Below are 23424 nucleotides of genomic sequence, written 5' to 3' on the forward strand. Positions count from 1 at the left end.
AGAAATAAAATCTTTTTAAACAATAACAACAACAAAAACACAGAATTTGCATCTGCAAAAAGACAAACTAGGGCACCTGGGTGGTTCAGTCATTGAGCATCTGCCTTTGGCTCAGGTCATGATCCCGGGGTCCATATCGAGCTCCCTGCTCCACAGGGAGTCTGCTTCTCCCTCTGCCCCTCCTCCCACTCCCACTCATTCTCTCAATCTCTCTCCCTCTCTCTCTCTCAAATAATAAGTAAAATTAAAAAAAAAAAAAAGACAAACTAAATATGAAACTTAGAGACATCCAGAATACAGGAGAAAGGGGACTTAGAGTCATTTTAATTTATTATCATTAGCGTAAAGGAAAATAATACAAGTTAAATAAACTATACCTGTTTCCCTAATAACTGGAATAATTATGTTTTTATGAATTTCTTCTTCATGCTTCCTTCCTGTGTGTCTGCATGAGCTTATCACAAGGTCTCCCTGTGTTTGATAAATTTGAGCTGACGCCTGACCCTTTATTGTGCAATTAATACCATCTTTGAGCCTTAAAACTACGAGTAGCTATTAATTTCATAGTAGTTGTTGTCCGGTAAGCAAACACAAGTCTTATCTTAAAGATAAAGCTCTAGGTAGTAGAGCCAGGTATGAAAGAAAACTGAGCTAAATTGATATAACACAAGGCAAATAGATGGTCTAAGAAAAATTCAAAGCAACCATTTCACTTAAATGGTGCCAAAGATGCAGTTTCAGTCAATCAGATGTTTTTTTATCATATAGACACTACTTGAATGTTAGTTCCTTTTCTAGGTTTCTAGTCACGCCAATATGTTGAAAACAAGATGAGCTTCATGTAAATGAAATCTGCAGCCACTCAGGGCCCTGTGCTCGGAACGGCCCCACGATTGTTTTCATACTCTGCTGCCGCCATCTTGAAAGTCATAATAACTTAGGAACAGGGGATCCCACATTTTTGTTTTGTGCAGGGCCCTGCAAATTGTGGCTGGCTGAAGGTGCCTCGAACTACCAACCAGCTCTCATCCAGGACAAGATTTTGTGGACATCATGGCCTTTAGTGCCTAAAGCCCAGCCCCAACCCCTGTCCCATCAAGCTGAAAAGTAAGATTCCAGCCTTAAGGTTGTTATCATTTACCTAAAAGGTACTCAGTGAATGTTAATTTCCATCCCTGTCCCTCTCTCCTTCGCATTCTTCCTTTCCTCTCTCCCTCTTCCTCACTTTATTCTCCTTTTCTCCTTCCATTTCTTCCCCTCCTGATTCACCCACCACCTTACCAATTCTTCCTCCTTCATTCGCCTCTTCCCTCCCATTTCTGATGCTTCACATTCCCACTCCTCTCTCCCCCTTTCCTTTCTATCGAATCCTCTCCCACCCCCATTCCCCATTCAGGGTGAGACCTTCAAGAGCTTGTACCCCGGGAGCCAGCATGGCCGGGAACAACCAGGCTTAGCGTTTCCTCTAACGCCGGCTCTGCACTCTCAGAGTGACTGTGCTCTCAGGTCCTTTCAACCGGGCAGAGATGGAGTCAACTACTGACCCTTGCCTTTTCCAATGCACATTTAAAATTTGTATCCCCCGCTTTCTAATTTTTCCAGACTGAATGCCAGGAAAATCCACTTCTCAGTTAAAGGATATGTCGGAAAACAAGTTGCTCTTTGGAAGGACCTGAAGATGAATCTGAGGGAGGCGAGGTAGACCAGACACCTGGAGGGCTCCCAGAATCTTGGAAATCTGGGTAAGCCAGTCTGCCTGTAGTCACTCTTGTCAGCATGGAAACTGTTAATGTGTTTTATTCACACTTAGTAACCTGTCACCAGATGGGGTTAAGATCAGTCTGTATGTGCTTCACAGAAGGAGCTGCCCTCTTTTTTTAAAACCTTGCTAAATATGAGAAAGGTAAGCTTTATACATTTTGGCTGGCAGAGCTTAAACAAACCCATCTGGGGATGGTGCCAACACAGATGGCAGAAGTTGCTCTTGATTTGCCAGGACCCCTGCCAAGTGAAGGCCTGACGATTTTGGTCTGAAGGACTTTGTGCAGTTTCATAAAAGAAAATTCATTATTTGAACTGAAACGTGATCCAGGGTCACACAGAGGAGTATCTTATCTTAGTTCAGTCAAGGTAAGAGATGCATTAATCTTGAGTAGGTTTGGGAAAAGAAGTCATAATTCTTACTCTTACTGATGGGGGCAAAGTACAAAGAGCCCCTTCAATATTGCTTGCTTTTTTATTAAGGGACTGTGGTTTTCTTTTTTCTTTTTTTTTTAAGGATTTATTTATTTATTTGAGAGAGAGAGAGAATGAGTGAGGAGATGGGCAGAGGGAGAGGGAGAAGCAGACTCCTCGCTGAGCAGGGAGCCCAGTGTGGGGCTCGATCCCAGGACCCTGAGATCATGGCCTGAGCCAAAGTGAGATGCTTAACCAACTGAGCCACCGAGGAGCCCCAGGACTGTGGTTTTCTAGAAGCAGAGACATTGTGGTAGTAGATAGAGGGGAAAAAATTTTTTGTGGTTCAGTGACCAAAACGTATTTTGTCAAGCCAATAGGCAGTATGAATAGTGTGCAGTAACACAAGATATTGTAGCAAATAAACTCCACATTTCCAGTGGTTAATTAATACAATGAAAATGTGTTTCGGGCACCTGGGTGGCTCAGTTGGTTAAGCGACTGCCTTCGGCTCAGGTCATGATCCTGGAGTCCTGGGATCGAGTCCCACGTCGGACTCCCTGCTCAGCAGGTTGTCTGCTTCTCCCTCTGACCCTCTTCCCTCTCGTGCTCTCTATCTCTCATTCTCTCTCTCTCAAATAATTAAATAAAATCTTAAAAAAAAAAAAAGAAAATGTGTTTCTTTTTTTCTTTTTTTTTTTTAAGATTTTATTTATTTATTTGACAGAGAGATAGAGAACACAAGTAGGCAGAGTGGCAGGCAGAGGGAGAGAGAGAAGCAGGTTCTCCGCTGAGCAGGGAGCCAGACGTGGGGCTCGATCCCAAGACCCCAGGATCATGACCCAAGCCAAAGGCAGCCACTTAACCAACTGAGCCACCCAGGCACCCCAAAATGTGTTTCTTACTCGTCTAAAGGACCCAGGCAGGTATGCCTAGTCAGAGGGCAGTTTTTCCAGGGTGCGATTTCCTTCCTTCTTGAAGTTCATCTGTTTTCCAAGATCTCAGGGCTTCCTAAACTGGATGGTGTAAGAGAGAATGGAGAAGCCTCATCCACTTCTTAAGATCCCGTAACCCAGCCAAATCTATCAACAGATGAATGGATAAACAAAATGGTAGATGCACACAATGGAATATTATCCCGCCTTTAAAAGGAAGGAAATTCTGACACATGCTACAACATGGGTGAATTTTGAAGACATCATGCTAAGTGAAGTTGGTCAGGGACAAAAGGACAAATATTATAATTCCAGTTATATGAGGTACCTAGACTAGTCAAATATGTGTAGACAGGGGCACCTGGGTGGCCCCTTTCATGACCACCCCATCTACATCAACCTCTTCATCCTGCCAGTATTCACTCTATCATATTTCTTTCCTAGCACCTCCTACTATCTGACTCCTGTTTACTATTTATTTGCTTACTCATTTAGTGGTTGTCTCCCTTCCATGAGAATGTAAGCTCCAAGAGAGCAAGCACCTTACCAGTCTTATTTACTACTGTATCTCAATGAGTTGATACAGTGGCTGCTTTTTATTAGGTGTTAAATGTTTCTTTTTTTTTTAAGATTTTATTTATTTATTTATTTATTTATTTATTTATTTATTTATTTACTTACTTACTTATTTGACAGAGAGAGACACAGTGAGTGAGGAAGCACAAGCAGGGGGAGTGGGAGAGGGAGAAGCAGGCCTCCTGAGGAGCAGGGAGCCCGATGTGGGGCTGGATCCCAGGACCCTGGGATCATGACCTGAGCAGAAGGCAGACACTTAACAACTGAGCCACCCAGGCGCCCCAGGTGTTAAATATTTCTTAAATAAATGAATGTGCAAGGGGTGTCTGGCTGGCTTGGTCAGCGGAGCCTGTGACTCTTGATCTTGATCAAATCCCACATTGGGTGTAAAAATTACTTAAAATAAATAAGCTTGAAAAAAAATAAAATAAATGAAGGGGCAAGATCGTTTCATGAAGAAGTGTATCCATTAACGTAACAGTAACCACTGTAACAGATAAATCCCCAAATTACAGTGGCTTGTAGAATAGAATTTTATTTATTATTTAAATGAAGTCCATTCAGGAGACCAAGCTATTTTTTGTGTGTGTGGTTCTTTTCTCCTAGTGGGCTTTCATGTCCTCTGCATTCAGTCAGCAGAGGGAATAAAAGGATGGTGAATCACCAGTGAAAGTTTTTGTAGACTAGAAGTGACATATATTACCTCCTCTTGATTTATTTTGGCTGGCACTCATTCATATGGCTACTTCCTTCAAAATCTGTAAGTTTGAAGTCTGTTCCAAAATTTCTGATTTGAGGGGCAACTGGCTGGCTCAGTCAGTGAGCATGTAACTCTTGCTCTTTAGGTCATGAGTTCAAGTTCCATGTTGGGCATAAAGCTTACTTTAAAAAAATTTTTTTTAAATGTGAAGCTGTCATTGATTAAGGAATGAATCAAGTTGGTCACAGAAGCACTAAAATGTCTCCTCTTGTCCCGATGTTCCCGAAGATAGTAAAAAGGTCAAACATGAAAACCTAAAGAAAAATTGTTTGTGTAAAATGCATTCATTTGTAACAGAATATCATAAATTTAAAGGAAAATAAAATTATAAAGTTAACTTTTGGTAAATACAGCAATTATAAGTGAAAACATTATATTTTTTTCCAATAAGCTATGGTCAGGATATTTTTCTTGGGTGTCCCTAGTGAGGTCATATTGTCTTCCTCTTCTCTGTGACCTTCTATAGAACAATCTCTATATAATCAGTTTCTCCATTTATAACACATGTCTTCCTCCTCGGGCAAACAGTATTATAATTTAAACTTAAATACTGCATTTACAAGATGATTTTTTGGGAAGAAACCAAATAATTAATCCCAGAAAACTAAGAAAAGGGAAATGAAGCTCATGGGAGGGAAGGCAAGAGAACACAACTTTGATCTAATGAGTAGCACGGGAAATGGGACGGGAGGTAGGTGTGTGTGTAGCTTTGCATATCTGAGTTGGAGATGTGGTAGTGTTTAATCACTTCTAGACAAAGTCACGTATACCGTGTCAGGGCTCTTAGAGCAATCTGCACTGCCTTCTCATAACCTCTCTACACTGGATTACATCTGTCTATTGCTCTCTGGCTTCTCCACTGGATCAAGCTCCTTGAGTATAGGAACCTTGTCCTTCCTTCTTCAGATTCCCAGCTCTTCTGTGGTGCCTCTGCACAGTAAGGCCTCAATTAATGTTTGGATGAAATTCTATGATAAGACTGTTGAAACAATGTTGAGAGAGGAATGCTTCCCACATCCTCCTCCAGAATGCCAGTAGACAGATTTATATCCCCCAGGCAAGAGATTGGCGGCTATGTCTTTAAGAAACTGAATCACACAAGAGGGAAGGTCTATAGATTCTGACACTGGGGGTCCAAAATGGAAACATCGAATGGTCCTCCGAAAAAAACTACAGTGAACCAGCCCATGTCTCCAGAATTTGTTTGATTTTTTAGAACTGGAAACCCAGTATTGCCAGGTATTTGAAAAAATATGCCTCCAACATAACAGATAAAGATCATAAACAATTTTTTAAAGACTAAGAATAAACAATAAAGAGAGGAAAATAAAAACTTAAACTTTAATTGATTTTGTCAGAGAGATATGAAAAGATATTGCATACAAGAAACAAAGAGGATATTATTAAAAGGAAACGAGACAACAAAATAGAGTTCTTGACAATTGCAGATTAGATAGCAGACATAAAAAAATTCTGTGAAAACTTTGGCAGGTGAAATTGAGGAAATAATCTAGAAAGAGGAACAAAAAGAGGGAAAAAATGGAAAACAAGGGGAAGGTTTTTTTTTTTTTTTTAGTCTATCCAGCATGCCCAATATCTGTCTAATAGGAAGGCCAGAAAAATAAAGATATAATTAAAAATAAGAAAGGGAGGAAATTTCAATAAAACCAAAGAAGAAAGGTAACTAGAATTGATGGAAATAATTGTCTAAATTGAAAGGGCAACTTATATGTGAGTGTCCAGATGGAAAGATTGCTACTAACAGTGAATAAGAAAATATTTACACCAAAGTGCATGATCATGAAATTGCAAACAACTAAGGACAGAGCTGATCCTAAACACTCATGGAAAGAAAAAAAACTTCACATTGAAAAGTTTGAGGAGAGGGCGCCTGGGTGGCTCAGATGGTTAAGCGTCTGCCTTCGGCTCAGGTCATGATCCCAGGGTCCTGGGATTGAGCCCCGCATCGGGCTCCCTGCTCAGCGGGGAGCCTGCTTCTTCCTCTGCTTCTCTCTCTCTCTGTCTCTCATGAATAAATAAGTAAAATCTTTAAAAAAAAAAAAAAAAAGGTCAGAAAAGTTTGAGGAGATGGGGCGCCCAGGTGGCTCAATTGGTTAAGCATCTAACTCTTGGTTTTGGTTCAAGCCATGATCTCAGGGTCATGGGATTGAGCCGCACATTGGGCTCCGTGCTCAGTGCAGAGTCTGCTTGTCCCTCTCTCTCTGCTCCTCCTCATGCTCTCTCTCTCTCAAAAATAAATAAATAAAACCTTTAAAAAAAGTTTGAGGAGATAATGGTATCACACTTCTCAACAGTAACATTAGGAAGCTAAAAGCCTAGGGAGCGAAGCCTACAAAATTCTGAGGAGACATAACTTTAAAACTTTAAAATTTTTTAGGGCACCTGGGTGCTCAGTTGGTTAAGCAACTGCCTTCGGCTCAGGTCATGATCCTGGAGTCCCGGGATCGAGTCCCGCATCGGGCTCCCTGCTCAGCGGGGGGTCTGCTTCTCCCTCTGCCCTCTTCCCTCTCATGCTCTTTGTCTCTCATTCTCTCTCTCTCTCTCAAATAAATAAATAAAATCTTAAAAAAAAAAACTTTAAAATTTTAAAGAGTTCTATAAGAAAATTATCAAGAAAATATAGGGTAGAGGGAGACATTCTCAGAGATGCAAGTTTGAAAATGTAAATGCAAGAATTGAAAGCTTGTCAACCTGCTATATGGCCTTTCTCAGGCAGTAACCAGAAGATATGCTTCATCAAAATGACCAGATAAACTCCGATAATACCTATTGCAAGAATTAGAAGAAAACCAGGGAAATACAAGAGAGCTGAAGTTACAGCAAGCCTCCCGAATGACAAGTCCAGATCGGAGCAGGAGGCAGAGGATTTCGAGGAAGGCTACCTCTGTAACGTGCTGGAGCCAACTTGTAAAGGCTCACAGGAATACACTGTGTGCTTCTCTTTGCAACCCTGCCTTCAGTGACATCACGACCGGCAGCTTGAAATGGGTCATGTGTAAATCTGTATTTACACAATGGAAGGGGAAAAGCTAAACTTCAGAGTTCTGGTGCCCCAACCCCCCAAGGATAGCTAGTTGTTCATCATTTACCAGCCCACTCCTGAACTTAGTAGATTCGCTGTTAAGTTTGACTATGTGGAAATTTATAGTAAGAGGTATTTTACAAAGCTATCGGGAATGTGGGAAACTTTAGCCAAAATTTCAAAACTAAACAAGTGGAGAAAAAATGAGGTAGTTACTATCTCTAGGAAAAACAAAAAGTACACAGTAAAAATACTATAATTATAACACATTATCTGGCTCAGCTATGAGCAAATTTTACATAATCATAATAATGAAAACCCTGAATATGGATGTAATCAAAATTGGAGTATCATTAGATTGGAGAGAAGAAAAGAGGGGAAAAGGTCTGTGAAAGGGAGCAAAAATCTTCACCTGTCATACTGGAACTGGAAGCAGGCATGAGAATGTCCCTTCTCAGATTTCTAACTGCAGGGAACAAACTTATCAGTCCAATGGGCCCAGTCGCTGCACTTTGAAATCCATCACTACATTTATGTGGAATCCATACTTCTCATGGGCTGCTCCCAGCAGGGACTGAGAGAGAAAGGGATATTAAGGTAAACTGGTTTCTGGGAGATAGGGGATTTCTCCAAGGGGTGACTATGATTCGAGGAGTCCCCAAGGGCCTTGCTGACCTTCCTTTGAATTGCTCTGCGTTATAAAGTGATCCTACCCAGACTTACTCCTTTCCCTCTCTCTGACTTAGTAAGACCCACAGAGCAGTCTGATAGCACTTCAGTTTTCCCTTGGTTCTCTCTCCATTTTTCCTTAGAGGCATTTCCCTAATAAATTCCCCATTTTTGTGTCTGCCTCTTGGAGGGTCTGGACTAACACAGAAGTCAATTAATAGTACCTAAATTAGGGGCGCCTGGGTGGCTCAGTTGGTTAAGCGACTGCCTTCGGCTCAGGTCATGATCCTGGAGTCCCGGGATCGAGTCCCACATCGGGCTCCCTGCTCGGCAGGGAGTCTGCTTCTCCCTCTGACCCTCCTCCCTCTCATGCTCTCTGTCTCTCATTCTCTCTCTCTCAAATAAAAAAAAAAAAAAAAGTACCTAAATTAATCAAAATATGGCTGTATATACATTATTTTCCTAGAATATGCATATATATACACGTATATTTAAAAAATCGAGTAGTGCTGAAGAGTTCTAAAAATATATGCCCCTTTATCATTTCTTTTAGCTATTTTTTTTACGTTTACATGCATATTTTTAAGTAAATTGTTTTTAAAATGACAGACCACTGCTGTAGACATTGCTTCCTTTAGATTATTGAGGGAAACCAAGATTTTATCTTGATTTTATAAGCTGTACTTCTAGGAGATGATCAGTCCATACAATGACTCCTTGCACTTTCGTTTGGGCATCAGTGGTTTCAGGCTGATTCATTAAACTCCTTGCAGACAGCTCCACCAAGAGGGAGCAAAATAATCAGCCATCAAAGGGCCTATGCTGAAATGAAAGCACTATTTGCAATGTCCTTGGGTCGTTGTTTCTATGTTTAATATATGTGGAAGAATAACTTTTAGAGATGTTATTTTTTCCCTTCTATCCTCCCCAATTTGGGTAGGACACGTGCTTTGTATTACTTTGCCTTAGAATTTTTGCAAAGGCCATCAAAAGTGGTATAAATCCTCAAAAAGTTCACTAGAACTTTCAAATAAAATCCAGGAGAGTAACTTTTCACACTTACAAAAAATGTCTTATATGCTACGACTGTTTATTAATACATTATATTTTATTATCTAAAAACAATAATAGGAGCACCTGGGTAGCTCAGTCATTAAGCGTCTGCCTTCGGCTCAGGTCATGATCCCAGGGTCCTGGGATCGAGCCCCGCATCGGGCTCCCTGCTTCTCCCTCTCCCACTCCCTCTGCTTGTGTTCCCACTCTCGCTGTCTCTCTCTCTGTCAAATAAATAAATAAATAATCTTAAAAAAAAAAGTAAAACCAATAATAACCCATTCACCATCTTCATGATCAAGATTATTTTCCCATGCTGTGCTCAAGTCTTTATAAAAAAAGTTACCTAACCCTAATCCTTTAAGGTTTTCACTGAAAATGTAGTGGGAAATTCTAGTTAAATTGGTAGATTGAGACCTAAACTTACCGCATTCCTTTTCATAATTTCTCTAAAATAGCAATTAAGGAATCTTTAGAAAGTATAGAAGGACAGAATGTAAAAAAAAAAAAGACTACAACAGGGGCACCTGGGTGGCTCAGTCATTAAGCGCCTGCCTTGGGCTCAGGTCACGATCTGGGGGTCCTGGGATCGAGCCCCGCATCAGGCTCCCTGCTCCACGGGAGGCCTGCTTCTCCCTCTCCCACTCCCCCTGCCTGTGTTCCCTCTCTCGCTGTCTCTCTCTGTCAAATAAATAAATAAAATCTTTAAAAAAAAAAGACTACAACACAGAAGAGAATGTAGAAAGCAGATGGATGTGTGCTAAGTAATTTAGCAGAACAGAAAAAAGCTGAACCTAAACCCCAGAGACCAAAAAGAAACAAACTAATCTTTGCACATAACTTTTGAGTAAATTAAAGTAAAACAAGCAAAGAAATGTGATATCCTCAAGTTTTAAGGTACTGCATAGGACATACGATATTCTTAGAATAAGAAAAATGCGCTATTTTATAAAAGGAACATTTTGAGGAGCGCCTGGGTGGCTCAGTAGGTTAAGCATCTGACTTCAGCTCAGGTTGTGATCTTGAGGTCCTAGGATCTAGCCCCAAGTCAGGTTTGGCGCTCAGCGGGGAGTCTACTTGTCCCTCCCCCTCTTCCTCTGCCCCTCCCCCGCTTATGCTCTCTTTCTCTCTCTTTTTTTTCTCTCTCAAATAAATGAATAAAATCTTTTTTTTAAATTTATTTACGAGAAAGAGAGAGAAAGAGAGAGAGAGCGTTCATGAGCAGAGGGGGAGGGAGAAACAGACTCCTCATGAAGTGTGAAGCCCCATGTGGGGCTCTATCCCAGGACCCCGAGATCATGACCCCAGTAGAAGGCAGAGGCCCAACCAACTGAGTCACCCAGGCACCCCTGAATAAAATCTTAAAAAAAAAAAAAAAGAACATTTTGAAAACAAAAGGGAAAATCTTGGAGTTTAAATATATTATGCACATTAGAAAGGCAAAAAAAGAAGGGAGGGCGCCTGGGTGACTCCTCCCTGCTCAGCGAGGAGCTTACTTCTCCCTTTCCCCCTACCACTCCCCCTGCTTTTGCTCTTGCTCACTCACTTGCTCTCTATCTCAAATAAATAAATAAAATCTTAAAACACACACACACGCACACACAAGTTTTAGAAGGTAAAGCCAAGGAAATTTCACAGAAATTAAAACAAAGAGATTTAAAATAAAAAGAAAGACAGATAAAAAAACAAGAGAACCAGAAGAGTTCTAGATAATAAAAGAAAGAGAGGGAGGAAATTAACAAAAAATTATTACCAAAAAATTCCCCTATTCATTTAGTCATGAATTTATTCATTTCCTTTAATGAGTACCTACTATGTTCCAGACCCTGTGCTAGATGATGAGAACTCAGCGGTCAACAGTAAAGCAGTAAAATTCCTGATTTCATGGAGCTCACTCAGAAATGAAAGTTATAACTCTTCAGATAGAGCCCATTGAATATCATAGGCAATAAATTTAAAAATATTGGCAGTAAAGCACATCAACATGAATTTTCAGAACACCAGGATGATGAAAATCTCCTAAAATTTTCCACAAAGAGAAAAAAGTTTATATACAAAATCTTGTGAATAAAAAAATAGGCTTCTCAACATACACACAGGAACTAGGAGACAATGGAACAATGTCTTCATAATCCCAGAAGAAATTATTTTCTACTCAAAATTAAATTCCCAGCCAAATCAACATGAGGGTAGAATATAGTCATCTTCAAATGTTCCAAGTTTTCAAACTTTAATTTATCATGTAGCTTTTATTGGGAAGCTACTTAGAAGAGGTTCTCCACACAATGGAAAGGTAACTAAAAAAGATGTAGGATCTAGGGAATAGGGAATCCAACACAAGAAAGGCAAAGGAAGTTCCAGGATGATAGTTGTGCATCAGACCTAGAGAGCAACCAATCCCAACTGGAACAGAAGGCCACAGAGCTCCAGGGAGTAGCTGTTTGCAGAAAGAGTGAGAGCAAGTGAATGGGGTTTCAGGGAGTAGATTACCCGATACATATGTATAACTTAAGAGGATATTTATCCTGCCATCAAGTATTATGAATGAATGAATAAAGGATGGGTGAATAAAATAAGAATACGCTAAAAGCAAAAAAGGCAATTTTTTGGAGGCGTAAGATAACTAATTTGTTGAAAGTAATTAAGAATATGTAAAATAGGGGTGCCTGAGTTGCTTAGTTGGTTGTGTGTCTGACTCTTGATTTCAGCTCAGGGTCATGAGATGGAGCCCCATGTTGGGCTCCGTTCTGAGCATGGAACCTGCTTGAGATTCTCTCTCTTTCTCTCTGTCTCTCTCTCTCTCCCACAGCCCCTCCCCTCCTTCATACTCATGCTCTCACTCTCTAAAAAAATAAAAAAAGAATATGTAAAATTGGAGAAAAATAGTAGAGTGAACATGTTATTTATCAGGAAATAAATAACTGTCAGCCAGTTAAATTAAGCAGACTGGTTTTTTTGCCCTTGTTTCCCTTGCCTCAGGGGATGTGCCTAGAAAAATTTTGCTATGGCCAATGTCAGAGACATTACTGCCTGTGCTCTCTTCTAGGATTTTATGGCTTCAGGTCTCATATTTAGGTCCTTAATCCATTTTGAGGTTTTTTTAAAGATTTTATTTATTTATTTATCAGAGATTGAGAGAGAGAGAGAGAGAGAGAGAGAGCACAAGCAGGGAGAGCTGGAGAGGGAAAAGCTGGCTCCCCGCTGAGCAGGGAGCCCAATGCGGGTCTCGATCCCAGGACCCTGGGATCATGACCTGAGCTGAAGGCAGACGCTTAACCAACTGAGCCACCCAGGCGTCCCCATTTTGAGTTTATTTCTGTGTGTGGTGTAAGAAAGTGACCCAGTTTCCCAACACCATTTGTTGAAGGGACTGTCTTTTTTCCATTGCATATTCTTGCCTCTTCTGTACTGGGACGACATCAAAATAAAAAGCTTCTGCACAGCAAAGGAAATAGTCAACAAAACTAAGAGACAACCTACTGAATGGAAGAAGATATTTGCAAATGACGTATCCAATGAAGGGTTAATATCCAATATAGAGGATGTTGGATATTAATATAGAGAACTTGTACAACTCGACACCAAAAAACCTAGATAATCCAATTAAAAATGGGCAGAAGACATGAACAGACATTTCTCCAAAGGCATACGGATGGCCAACAGACACATGAAAAACTACTCAACATGGCTCATTATCAGGGAAATGTAAATCAACAATGAGATGTCACCTCACAGCTCTCAGAATGGCTAAAATAAAAAACACAAAAAACAACAAGTATTGGTGAGGATGTAAAGAAAAAGGAACCCTCATGCACTGTTGGTGGGAATGCAAACTGGTACAGCCACGTGGGAAACAGTATGGAGATTCCTCAAAAAGTTAAAAATAGAGCTATCCTAAGATTCAGTAATCACTCTACTGGGAATTTACTCAAAAAAACAAAAACACTAATTCGAAGGGATCCATGCACCCCTATGTTTATTGTAGCCCTATTTACAATAGCCAAATTATGGAAGCAGCCCACGTGTCCCTCAATAGATGAATGGATAAAGAAGATGTGGTATATGTATACAATGGAATATTATTCAGCCAGAAAAAAAAGGAATGAAATGTTGCCATTTGCAACGACGTGGGTGAAGCTAGAGAGTATAATGCTAAGTGAAATAAGTCAGTCAGAGAAAAACAACTATCATATGATCTCACTCATTTGTGGAATTTAAGAAACAACAAATGAACAAAGTGGGTGGGGGGACAGACAAACCAAAAACAGACTCTTAACATAGAGAATAGTTACCTGAGGGGAGGTGGCGGGGATATGGGAGAAATAGATGAAAAGGATTAAGACTACACTTATTAGGATGAGCACTGAGTAATGTGTAGAATTGTTGAATCACTATATTGCACACCTGAAACTAATATAACACTGTATGTTAACCATGCTGGAATTAAAAAACAAACAAAAGAAATAAAAAACAAAACCAAAAAAATCCTCATAGATACACACAGACTAGTGGGGATGATTATGGTAGTGAGGGCAGGAGAGGCGGAGGACTTGGACTTTTTTTTTTTTAGTTTTTCTGCTAATTCCAACAGTTTACACATCTTGAGGTCAGTTTCTATTAATTCCTGTTTTTCTTGATTTTGTGTTCACTCTTTCCTGCTTCTTGGTATGTCTAGAAAAGTTTTAGTTTTGTGCAGAACATTGTGAATAATACATTGTTTAAAAATAAGTAAATATTTCTTCTGGTGAGAAGGATGATGGTGGGGATGAGTGTGGCAGAGGATACTGCTTTTCATTACAAGTCTTGTTAAAATCTGAATATATGTATTTCTCCAATAAAAATTTAAATTATAAAAATATAGCTAAAATTGATGCTACTTGAAGCAGTTGTCAAACAATGTATAATAAAATAGAAAAATGATTACTTGATAAATCTATTTTATTTCACAAATTTTTAAAAAGTGCTCTTTTTCTGGCTAGTTCAGGTACTCACTGAATTTGAAGAAAGAGCAAAGGAATTAAGTCATCCGTGAAAATAAGTCCTGGTCCATTACCCTAGAACAAAGAGAAATCAGGTAACTACACCTATTGTGTGAGCATTTCATAATGTGTAGAATTGTTGAATCACTATATCGTGCTCCTGAACCTAATATAGCATTGTCTGTCAACTATAATTCAATAGTAAAAAAATTTTTATTGATTTTCACTTATTTATTTTTAAGTAGGCTCCATGTCCAACATGGAGCCTAATACAAGGCTTGAACTCACAATCCTATTATCAAGAGCTGAGCTGAGATCAAGACCCGGATGCTTAATTCACTGAGCCACCCAGGTGCCCCAGTAGTAAAAAAAAAGAAAAAGAAATTTAAATCAGGAAAGGCCTAAAGCAATTTAGGCAGTGGGTCAACAATGGATCATTAAATAGGCAGAAGGTTCTGATCTGCCTTCTGCTCACCATCTCTCATTTTTCATGTAAGTCATGTTCGTAAGGGAACTCTGAGTCATTTTGCAGCAAGATTAGACTCATATTCTCCTTCCATCCTAAAAGGGAAGTGGTAATAAATTCTCAGTGTCAGAAGATGTAAGAGGAAAAAATGTTAAATATTTGTAAAGTATTAAACACAGGGAATAAAACTGGGAAAGAGAGAGAGAGCACAAGTGCGCTAAAGAAAATTTTATAACTTGCAATTTTTGTTATTATATAAACCTTGGGCAAATGACTCTGAAGTCTCATCCAAGATGGATTTAATACTGATCTAGGAAAATAACTCTGTAAATTCCCCACGCATTTAAAATAAAAGAAGTATTCTTTAAATTCTTTCAGTAAAGTTTAGCTAAATAAGTAAAACACAGAGGTTCTCCAAGAAAGAGAAATAATGGAATAAATAAAAGGACAAAAACTCCTATCCGCCCCTCGATGATTAATGATACAATAAAGATTAAAAAAATGCATTTCCCTATAATCCATTCTTGGTCATGTCCCATTAATAGTTTGTCCTCCCCTTCACCTACTAATATCATGCTTAATAATGTCTATCAAATGGACTGCAGACTGTCTTTATAGTACATAAGGGAAAACAGCAATGGTGATTAAAGTAGCCCTTCTCCTCCCTCCTTCCTTTTGTTCTTCCTCTTACTCTTCCTCCTTTTTTTCAAACAATCTGTTTAAATAAGGACAGGGCGCCTGGGTGGCTCAGATGGTTGAGCGTCTGCCTTCGGGTCAAGTCATGATCTCAGGGTCCTGGGATCGAGTCCCGCGTCAGGCTCCCTGCTCCTTGGGAGCCTGCTTCTCCCTCTGCACCACACCCCCCGTCTCTCATGAATGAATAAATAAAATCTTTAAAATAAATAAATAAATAAATAAATAAATAAGGACAAATGGTGAGGGACAAGGGCATGGAGTATATCAGCTTTGCTTTTCACAGCAATAAAGACAAATTCGTTAATTACACTAGCAGAGGTTCTGCATCCAATTAGAGTCTGAAGGAAAGGAGATGCAAACAGAAAGAATTACCAAATCAACAATATTTGGGTCAAAGGTGAAGTATTTCTCTGTCTATGGAGTCCGTAACAATTATTCCAGCTAGGGCTATTTGAAGCTATTTGGCAAAACCAACTAAAAAAAAATAGACTACAAAAGTAAAGATGAAATATTACTTCCTCCCAAAATATGGCACTAAGTAGTTCTGGCCTTAGCATGACCTTTCCAAATCTGTTTTTCTAGTGTGTTGAAGTGGAAAAATCGAATTTACCAGAATTCCCTTCAGGGAGAGGGCAAGCCTTGTCGAAACTGTGTATGTTGGAAGACAAGCCTTGTTGAATCTGTGTATGTTGGAAGCTCAGAAATGGAGAGCATCTGAATGTGGGTAAAATGTCCTATGTAGGACAAGGGGATGGATTGTGTGGTAGTTTCAGAAAAGGAAGAGCGAGAGACGGGGTAGAAGAAGGATAACGAAAGCCCATGATGTGACATCTCTTGAAGACAACCACCACCATTCTTCATGCAGATCTACTGGAAAAAATCATGAAAGTTTTGAGGTGAGTGAGTAGAAAGTGGTGAAGGTACAGATTTCATCTCCAGGATCTCGTGGGGGCTGATTGGAGATACATCTGAAGGGAAGAGGAATGGTGAAAGCAGAGGAAAACATGAGGCATCAAGAGGACATCAGACCCTCACAGACCATGATATTAGGGTTTTGAACCAAGCTTAGCCAACTCTTTGAGAGGCCAGGTGCCCAAATGACATAGAGGTAACACTTTATTTGTCGACTGAGAAAAGAGGCAGAGCAGAAATAAAACAAAAGCATTTATTTGGGGGTCTCAGAGTTGCAATTCAGGGAGCACAGACATGGGTAGCAATCCAAATTGTGTGCCCCTAGGGAACAAAAAGCAGGGGTTTTAGGGGCGCCTGGGTGGCTCAGTCGTTGAGCATCTGCCTTCGGCTCAGGTCATGCTCCCAGGGTCCTGGGATTGAGCCCTACGTCAGGCTCCCTGCTCCGCAGGAAGCCTGCTTCTCCCTCACCCACTCCCCCTGCTTGTGTTCACTCTCTGGCTGTGTCTCTCTGTCAAATAAATAAATAAAATCTTTAAAAAAAAAAAAAAAGGCAAGGGTTTTAAAAGACAAAAGAGAATGCTTGTATGGGTTGTTTATAAGTAATTTTGATTGGTGTTGGCCGCAGAAAATGAACCTTGGCTGAATATAATTGGTTGCTAAGCTATCACTAAGCAAAGCAGCAAATCACAGGTGTTTGTGCAGAGTCTTTGAAATATTTGTAGCTTGGACCAGCTCAGAAGTTGATGGTTCCATCCACTGAGGACATGCATAAGACCCACTTCTTTAATGGTCTCCTGGCTGCATGTTAAAACTCCTTGACATAAGTGACTCCATTTCATTTCACCTTTCACAGTTTTATTTTGTGCTTTTGCTTTACAGCTTATCCAGGCTGCTTTGAACAAAGGTGAAAAACCCAGTTTGATCTCAGTTGGAATCATCATTTTAGAACCAGGTATGCCCCTCACAGTTACTGCCAAACTATGAGACTCCTGTTGCAGGAAGGGGGCATGACCTGTAAGAGGTTTTGGAATTCAACCTGTGTTGCAGGGAAATTAAGGAGACTGCTGAGGTAATGATTACAGACTGGGATAGGGGAGTGAGAGTTAAGGGAGGTACAGTTTAAGTGAGAATATTTCAGACAGAGGCCCAGCCATACCCAGTGCCATAATGAGCCTCATGGAATGCAAAAGTCCAAGAAACTCTTATTGATCTAGGAGGTTGGGTTTGATATGCCCCCCCTCCCCCCGCCCAAGCCCTTATCTTACTTTACCTACCTAAAAAGGATTTTCAAAAGACTGAATGGCTTCTATGGAGTTGGTGATTAGGCACATATGGGGAACCCTGGTCTAGGCTCAGTTACTGGAGAGAATTTGGAAGAAAATGAGGATAGGACAGGAGGATTTGGAGTTCTAGGCAGAACATGGCTATTAATATAAAATGTGCAGGGTCCAGCACTGGGAATTGGCAGGGACTCAAAGGCATCAGCGCATTTATATTGGTGACAAAATGCTTGCCAAAGTTCAAGAGAAAATTGCTACAACTCGTATGCCAATTTGGGGGCTATGCACAAATGGGAATTTGGAAAGGTCTCTACATATGTGTCCATATTCAAAGGACTTTTGCTGTGAGAGATGGCAGGGAACATAATTTGGAAAACAGGGCCAGTTGGAAGGCATTGCTCTAATAGCGATTTAAGCAAAAAATTATTGTAAAAAGTCAAGTTCCAAGGATCTCCTTCCCTACCCCACCCAGGGTGAATTAGTATACGACTTCAGATTTGGAAGCGATATAGAGGTGACTCAATCCCCCTTGTTCACCCTGATGCCTGATAGCTAATTACACATCCATGCATTATATCCTCTCTAACCAATAAATGGTGTTCGTATATACAAGTCATTCACCTACGAAACCCCACATCTTCCCAGATTTGATTCTTGGCTATCTCTACATATTCAGCAAACAGAGTATGTGCTTACTTCCAGTCTCTCCTCTGGCACTCTGTCCTAGCACGAGGATATTGCTTCCTTTGTACAGCTCTCTGGCAGGAGCACAATTATTATCTTAGGTAAGGATTCCATACCCTTGTTCCTGGACCCAAGATATAAGGAGAGGGCATCCAGATGAAAATCAATCTTTATGGCCTTAGAGGCCCAAATAGCAACATTAAATAAACATAAGCAATATGCAAGTTAAACGTGTCTTTCTCCAAGGTTCCAACACCTAAAAAAAATAAAAATCCAAGGAATACACCTAAAACAAAAACGCAGGATACAAAATATTCTAGAATAGTCCCAACTTGTGCCTGGCAAGTGTATTACTTGAATCCCAGCCTCCCTAATTTTTTTCTGTCCTTGAAATAGTCTCAGGATCATTTCCAAAAAGTCCATGCTATGGCAGGCCAGATGGAAAAAAAAAAAAAGAAGAAGAAGAAGGAAGCTGCCTTCATAATGTAGATTACAAAACTGAATCAGCTGAAGAGCAGTGATCTGAAAATGTCCTAACTTGCCTGACAGTTTTATCATGTAAAGGAAGTGACCAGGGGAGTTGCTACTCTGTGGCAAACAATGATCAACAGGGAGGAATTTGTTGTTGAAGTGGAAATGACAAGAATTTCTGGAGAAAGTTATATGTCACTCAGGATTGGAAATATAGAGCATGAAGAAGCAGGGACTCATGAAGTGCACAACTGCTATCTTCAAGTATCTGAAAAGCATCCATGTGGAACAGAGACTCAGATTATTTTATTTATCCCTAAGAAGTAGAACTATGTCTGGGGCACCTGGGTGGCTCTGTCGGCTGAGTGCCCAACTCTTGGTTTCAGTTCAGGTCACGATCTCATGGGTCATGGGATCAAGCTCCAGGTTGGGCTCTGAGCTCAGGGGAAGTCCGCTTGAAGATTCTCTCCCTCTGCCCTCCCCTTGCACTCTCTCTCTCAAATAAATAAATAAATCTTAAAAAAAAGAAGAAGAAGTGGAACCAGGTCTAGTGAATAGAAACTACAGGGTAATAGATTTCAGTTATTACAAAGAAATAACTTTCAAATATACTCAGTGCTACTTAAAGATTTGATAACAATAACTACCAGAGCCACCTTTTTGGGGTTTTGTTTTGTTTTTAATCTCATATTACAGAAAAGTGGAGAAGATTATTATTAAAGGTGGGGAGTTCTCTGTTGCTAGGGGTGTCTCAGCCATGGCTGGAAAGCCCCTTGGTCAGAATTGGTCCTATAGGCACTGGGAAGAGTATCAGTTAGATATTGCTACAGAACAAACCACTCCAAAGTGTAATGGCTTAAAACAAAACTATTTAAATCTGGGCGTCAGCACTTTGAGGTAAGTTAGCTGGACAATTCTCCTGATCTTGGCTAAGTTCAGTCATATGTCTGCAGTCAACTGCTGGGTCAACTGGGAACTGGGACATTGTCTCCTGCGACATTGATCCTGAAGCTGGCTAGCTTCCCACGGCAGAAAGGAGGGTCCCAACAGAGTAAGAGGAAGTGTGCGAAGCCCTAGCATACCATCACTGCATCCTATTGGCCAAAGCAAGTCACAAGGTCAACCAAAATTCAAGAAGTGGGGAAAGAGACTTCACCTCTTCACAGGAGGAGATAAAAAGTCATATTGAAAATGGTTGAGGCACAGAGAGGAGTGAAGGATTGTAGTCATTTTTGCTATCTTGTATAGAAAGTCACTCAAGGATGTTTAGCAGAGGAATAATGTAATCGAGTAAGCATTCTAGAATGATCACCCTAACAGTATGTTGAGAGCCATTGCTTTAGCTTCCCTCAAATTATACTACAGAAAACACATGAGTTATATACAGTCCTCACTTTCCATGGTTCTGATATGCACAAAATTCAGTTACCATGGGTTTAAGTTAAATAGCATCATTCGCCAGCAACACAGTTCCAACCTCTGGTAGCAGGGTATAGTTACTGCGTGATTATATAAGGTATCAACTCTGCTTGTTCTTTAGTCCACAAATCACTATGTCAATAACAGATGCCCATCATGATCAGTGACCCATCACATCACTGAATTCAAAGTCTATCAGTGATCGGTCACTGCACATCTGTAATTCAGTTTGCACTCAGCCAGGAAAGCATGTAGTTGGGGAGACTTCTTGTCTCCCGGTGATAAACCCATGTGACATTTTACAAAAACAGATCATTGAAAGAGGGAATTGGCCAAGAAAGATGAAAGTACAACCAAGGAACAAAAAGTGGTCACATTAGATGTCAAACTCAAATTGAGCATAAGTGGAGCTATAAAGACATAGCTGATCGTGGGACTGGCGACATTACATATGCAGCCAGAGGAACCGAGAGACAGCAAACCTGCGGCCATAAGCGAAGAAAGCAGTTTTGACAAAAAGGATAAAGATGTCCCAGGGGAAATGACAACAGCAAAAAAAAGTTTACATTAAGGCAGTTCTCAGAACTATTTTACAACACTGAAAGCACTAAGGATAAAATGTTGATCCAAACTTAGAAAGGAGTGTGAGATTAGCCACGGTAGAGAACAGATGCTTGTTCCACATCACAAATTATACGACAAGAAGGCAAGTGCTAGTCAAACTCCTTGTGATAAGTTTTTTACAAACATTTTAATGCTCAATCTAAGGTTTTGTTTTGTTTTGTTTTAAAGATTTTATTTATTTATTCATGAGAGACAGAGAGAGAGAAGCAGAGGGAGAAGCAGGCTCCCAAGGAGCAGGGAGCCCGATGGGGGACTCGATCCCAGGACCCTGGGATCATGACCTGAGCCGAAGGCAGACGCTTAACCATCTGAGCCACCCAGGTGCCCTCAATCTAAGGTTTTAAATAACAGTGGACCAAATAGATATTAGTTTTACTATTTTTCTTCATTTCCTTATATTTATGACCACCAGTAAAAAGTTCTTAATGTTTTGAAAAAGGTTACAGAACAATTGTAATTCTTCCCGTTGATTATTAAGATTGCTTGGCACGGTTTCGGTTTGCATAGTCATTTTTATGGTCCCACAGTAGTGCGCAAAGACAGGTCTGCCTGTACAAGAAAGTTCCTTATAAGTCAATGAGATTGTTATTTATAGTTACCAAGTTTGGAATTGTTTTGGGTGTAGTAACTCTGTAATTAGTAAACAAAGAAAAAATTAGATGTTAGGAAAACAAATTGAGTTTTAGTAGTAAAAATATTTTTAATTAGAAGTAATGCCATGGGGGCACCTGGGTGGCTCAGTCCGTTAAGCATCCGACTCAGGTCATGATCTCGGGGTCATGAGATGGAGCCCTATAGCAGGCTCCATGCTCAGTGGGGAGTCTGCTTGAAGATTAGCTCCCTCTGCCCCTCCCCCTACTCGCACTCTCTCTCTCTCTCTCTCAAAATAAAATAAATATTAAAAAAAAAAAACAACTAATCCTATGCCTTTAAAAAAAGATTAAAGTGCTTTAAGATCTAGTAAACTACTCCCAGAAGGAAAACTGAGGATATGCTTTTCCCTAAACATTACTTCAGAGACACTGATAATGATGCATAATGAGCAACATGTAGATCTTTATCAAGGATCAAAGCTTTCTGCTTCAAAATAAAAATCTGTTACAGCCTCATCAAAATGATAGCTTCCAATTCTTTGGAAGCTGCCTGCGCTTTGGGGAATGGGGGCTCACTCCCAACCTTGGAACCAGCATACTCTCTTTGTATTGGTCCCTCTGATCATCTGAACTAGAGGAATAAATAAGAACACCTCAAAACCAACTCTCCCATTACTCTCCTATGCCCTTCTGGTCCGGTCCAAAAATGCCAGTTGTGAAAGCATGAAGGGTGAACAGCAAACTGTGTGCCCAACAAACCGAGCTCATGCACCCCAAAAAAGTTTTAAAAGATAAATGGTTAAATCGTGGCTTTCCTTTCTCCACAATTAAATGGATAAAAATAAATATCCCTTTTGAGAAAAAGAGGAAAAGAGGAGACAGCGAAAGGACAAACATGGGCCTTGTGTGTGTTACAGGTATTTCTTCTGAGAGTCTCTTCATAGTAAATCATCCTAGCCAACTAAATATGGACTTGTTTCAAAGTAATAAGAAAACAGCCATATTTGTTTGTTAAACAAACAGCTACACAGTGCCAGACACTGTCCTGAGCCCTTTGTGAAAATTCACTCAGGGAATCATATCAACAACTCTTTCAGCTATTCTTATTTATCCCACTTAATAGATGTAGAAAGTGAGGACCAGCGAGGTTAAGTAACTTGCCTGATAGCACATACCGAGTAAGTAGCAAAGCTGGAATTTGAACCCAGGCAGACTGGCCACAGCGTCTTGCTGGTTTTCACTGGACTATGACATGTCCACGCTTCCCACCCAGAAGTTTAGCTTGCTGTGTTTTTATTGTACCTTTCAGAGCCCTCCCACTGACTTCTGTTTGTTCTACTGAAACTTGGAAAACATGATCCTCTTTGCCCATGTATAAGAACTTGTGTCTGATGCCTAATCTGTGATTTTCATTCAGTTTAATGGCCCATGAACTTTCAGTGAGATCCCATTCCACATAAGGCAGATATGTGCCTTTGTTTCTTGAAGAAAGAGAGGCTTATTTTTATAAACTGACAGTCTTAGAAGAAATAGTTATCATTGGGGTGCCTGGGTGGTAGAGTTGTTGAACCCTGGACTCTTGGTTTCAGCTCAGGTCTGATGTCAGGGTCTTGGGGTTGACCCCCCCCCATTGGACTCCATGTGGAGTCTGCTTGAGACTCTTTCTCCCTCTCGCTCTGCCCCTCCCTTCTGCTCTAAAATAAATAAAGAAAAGATTTTCTTTAGAGAGAAAGAGAAAGCACAAGTGGTGGTGGGGAGGAACAGAGGGAAAGGGACAAGCAGATTCCGTGCTGAGCACAGACCCTGACTCCGGCTGGATCCCACAACCCTGAGATCATGACCTGAGCTGAAACCAAGAGTCAGAGGATCAACCAACTGAGCCACCCAGGCACCCAATAAAGAAAATCTTAAAGGGGCGCCTGGGTGGCTCAGACGGTTAAGCGTCTGCCTTCGGCTCAGGTCATGATCCCAGCATCCTGGGATCGAGTCCCGCATCGGGCTCCCTGCTCCTTGGGAGCCTGCTTCTCCCTCTGCTTCTCTCTCTCTGTCTCACATGAATAAATAAATAAAATCTTTAAAAAAAAAAAAA

General features: G+C 40.4%; 1 long non-coding RNA gene across 1 annotated transcript; it reads left to right on the forward strand.

Annotated features, from left to right (window-relative positions):
- The first annotated feature begins 1258 nt into the window (after nt 1-1258).
- LOC118010362 lies at nt 1259-17455 on the forward strand. The gene is made up of 4 exons (XR_004679172.1): nt 1259-1742; nt 14196-14285; nt 15935-16248; nt 17144-17455. It is a non-coding gene; the product is annotated as an uncharacterized LOC118010362 (long non-coding RNA).
- The last annotated feature ends 5969 nt before the right edge of the window (nt 17456-23424 follow it).

The sequence above is a fragment of the Mirounga leonina genome, unplaced genomic scaffold, assembly GCF_011800145.1.
Source record: "Mirounga leonina isolate KUSES-001 unplaced genomic scaffold, KU_Mleo_1.0 Mir_129, whole genome shotgun sequence".
Lineage (NCBI taxonomy): Eukaryota > Metazoa > Chordata > Mammalia > Carnivora > Phocidae > Mirounga > Mirounga leonina.